The following is a 4,275-nucleotide window of genomic DNA, read 5'->3' as shown; positions in this document are numbered from 1 at the left end:
GATCGTAGACTTCGAGGGACAACAGGGGAACCAGATTTTCAGATGCGTTTAATTTCGGTTGACTATTTGGTGGAGTGTCTCTCGAGATTTTCATACTTCAACCATTTTGCTACTGTTTTACTTCTCCCTCCGGACAAGAAATTCCACCTCCAATTACCAAAATGTCCTTTCTCCATATCTATTCTGAGGTGACGTTCGTAAATCCCGAATTAAAAGAATTGGAATTTAATTTCACCATTTTTTTCATGTTTAATTTAAATTTTTAAAGGAAATTAGAATCTTAAATGACTTCAACTTTTCATCAAAGGCGAAAGTAAATTTCATCCATAACACGAGGGAATTAAAATTCTTTTGAGGAGAGAATGTGAAATTTGACCATACTATCCTCATTAATAAAAATATTAATATTATATAATTTATTGACATAAAAATATTATAAATTATATTAATTATTTATTAAAGTAATAGTGTTATGTTATATTATTAGAAATATTAATAAATATATTTTAAAAATTTTAATAATTAATATTTTGATTAAAATGATATTAAAATATTTTATTAATATTAAATTTATAAAATAAAATTATTTTGAGTATTTATTCTTTGAAGTGAAAAGTTCAGAAAATAACTTACGGAAAATCAGACCATAAGTCATTTTGGTATATTTTTTGGTAACTAATTGACATACTTCGATTGGGATGTATCGAAATATTGCTCTATCTTTTGGTAACTTATTAACATATTTTGATTGGGATGATTTTAACTTATGATGTTTATTAGCATGATTTTTATAATTTATTGAAATGAATAATCAATCAATAAAATGAAAATTTAATATTTTTTAAAATTTTTATAATATATTGATATATGTAAGTTATAAAACAAACTAAAATTAAGCAAAAAAATAAGAAGGACAATTCTGTCATTTTACATTACTGAAATCAAATTCATCTAACATATCTGCGAACCAAACAAAATATAGAATTGGATTCCAATTCAATTTCTTACCAACTAAACAGGTTTCAGATTCAGATTCCAATTCCTGACAGATTTCAATTTCATCACAGATTCTAATTCCCTCAAAAACATTGCAGCGAACAAACGTCACCTTAGTTGATTTTTCAAAACGTAATCAATTATCATTTTTGTTATGTTTTAACCAATTAATTTTTTTTAAGATCGTACCAAACGTTTTGGTTTTATTTTAATCAGTCATCGTTAAAAAAACAATGATGATGTTGAAATGTCGCAATTCGATAGTGACACATCATCAACGAAAAATAAAAAAATGTGTTACGTCAATAATTTCATTAATTTTTTAACGGTATGTGACCAAAATAAAATTAAAATATAATATTGGGTATGATTTTAAAAAATAATTAAATGATCAAAACGAAACAAAAATAATAACTAGAATACTAAACGTATAATTTATCCTTAGAATTTTCCATATCAGCTCTACGTAGTTGATTTTCGTTTTAGTACAAGAGATCCAGGTTTAATATATCATTTTATATTTGAATTTGTGAATTTTTATAAATGTAATATTTATATTCTTTTAATTAGTTTGTTATTTATAAATATATATACATATATATCCAATATTATATCTTTAATATATAAATTTATCACTTTTATAAATGTAGTACATGTGCATCAAATTGGTTGAAAACAATAGGTAACAGGATATGAAAAAAATGGTTAAATAACAACTTTGGTCACTTTTGTTTCATTTTTTTATTGTTTTAATCACTCAATTATCGAAAGTTATATTATTTTGACTTACGTTGTCGATTAATAATAAAATAATCACTCAAATATTAATTATTGTTATGTCAATGACATGGTATGTTAACATTCTAATTTGACTCTTAAAATTTTAGCATTCGAATTATAAACCCCAAAAACCAAAATCTTCAAACAAAAAGCTATCTCTTGATTATCGCTCTTTAACCCCACCGTTCTCTATTTCGCTCTAATCTTTATGTTTGGATGACTTTATATTTATTAAAAAATATAATCCACCTTTTTGTTATAATTTTTATTATTTTTTTCTTTTTCCTTGCGAAGAAAGTTAAATTTTCTTCTAATTATGTTAGTGTTATAATTAGAGAACGATAGTTTACCCTTATATATTTTAGGTTGGGAACTGTTGAATATAGTAGTAGAAAATTGTGGGGTGCAATAAGAGCGTGTAGTAGTAACATATACAAGGATGAAAGAAAGCAGGGGGAGAAGAAGATCATATGAGATGAATGTAAACTTTTATATTAGATGGGTAAATTTGGACTTATAAAATTTTAGATGATGAAATTTAATTTATAAAATTCTAGGAAGGTGAAGAAAACAGTTTTTTCATAAAAAATATTAAAAATTTAAAATATATGATAATTTTAAATTTTGATATCCTCTTCACCCAAGTGATCACATGTAAATGTGTTCAAAATCGGGTACCCTCATTTTCGGATACCCGAAGTATCGAGTATTTGGTTCTCCGGGTAGTATATTTGTCAGCCCGTTAAATTCGAGCACCTAGTAATCGGGTACCCGTAATATCCGAGTACCTGTATTTTTGGGTCAAGGGTACCTGTTGAGTTAATCGATCGATGGAATCAGCCAAGAGGGGGTGAATTGGCGATAAAAATTTTGGTGGAAGCTTTTGCAGAAAATTGAAAGTAATTGCACAGCGATTTACAGTGGTTCGACTTTATCAACCAAAGTCTACGTCCAACCTTAGCTATCCACACTAAGGATTTTCCAATAAATTCACTAATTTGTTCTTTCTTTTGAGGCCAAAGAGATAACCTTACAACTCCCTCAAGAATATACCCCAATTCTTGAGAACACTCTTTTCTCAAAGAGAAGATTACAAATTTGCAAACTTACAAGAAAAAACCTCACAAGGCAAATATGTTTGCACAATTCTAGAACAAAGAAAGAACACTCAAGAATAAATACAATTGAGCACAATAAGTGTTCTTGAAAGCAAAATGAATATTGAATGAAAAATAGGCTTGAAATGCTCAAACTTGAGGTTTGATGCTTTCTCTTTGATTCTCTCTTGATTCTAATTGCTTGATGTTTCTTATTTTTGATCAATGGCTTATAAGCTTGTTTAAATACACCTTCAAATGATTCTGAACGTTAGGGATGCTTAGTGGAGTCAATATAGCCGTTTAAGTGTGAAAACAATTAATAAAATCAGTTGGGAGTGTCAGTGCATCGATGCATACCCATGGTGCATCGTTGCATACCCATGGTGCATCGTTGCATCAGTGTAAAATTCAAATATTTTGACCGTTGGACCCTTAGTGCATCGGTGCACTAAGATTGCATCGATGCATGAAATGCATTCGATGTTCAAATTAATTCATGGTGCATCGATGCATGGATTGGTGCATCGGTGCATCACTCTGAAAAATTGATTTTAGGCTTGATTTGGTTCAAAATACTTTGTGAAAATTGTTTCAAAAATATATTAAGTATAAAACACAATTTTACACATTTAGTAAGGTTTGAAATTGATCTTAAAAGACTTGGAGTAATAATTTGATATTCGATTAATTGAATCGAATATACTTAGAAAATCATTTGTAAAATCTTAAAATTCATTTAATCTTAATTTGTTATATCGAAACACAAAAATATTTTCAACAATACCCGATTCATATATACTTTTTAATTTATTTTTAAAAAAAATCACATAGGATATACATAAAAATTTAAAAGTTCATAACATACAATCCATATATAAAAATTAGTGATTTGAAGTTAGTTTTAAGGGTAAATATTTGGATATATATATATATATGTGTGTGTGTACTTTTTAATTTATTTTTTAAAAAAAAGCACATAGGATATACATAAAAATTTAAAAGTTCATAACATACAATCCATATATAAAAATTAGTGATTTGAAGTTAGTTTTAAGGGTAAATATTTGGATATATATATGTGTGTGTGAGTGTGAGTGTGTGTGTGTTAAAGTTTATTTCTGTTGAACTTATTTTGATATAATAAATTTAAGGGTAAAATGTTTTTGGACTTGATTGAATTTATTCAAAGTTTTCAAAATAATTCAAAGTCAATAAAACTTGAATTTGAACACAAAATTAATTTTCTGGGTAAATAGTACTATTACTATACTTACAGTATTGATACCATATGAACAATATCGATATTGTTCTTGCAGTATCAATACCAAAGGTAAGAGAGGTATCAATACTCTCATGGCAATAGCGAAATTGCCTTGTGTTTTCAAATGTGTTCATATTT

This window comes from Hibiscus syriacus, unplaced genomic scaffold (assembly GCF_006381635.1).
Source record: "Hibiscus syriacus cultivar Baekdansim isolate YM2019G1 unplaced genomic scaffold, ASM638163v2 tig00110429_pilon, whole genome shotgun sequence".
NCBI lineage: Eukaryota > Viridiplantae > Streptophyta > Magnoliopsida > Malvales > Malvaceae > Hibiscus > Hibiscus syriacus.
Note: the sequence above shows the minus strand (reverse complement) of the source record.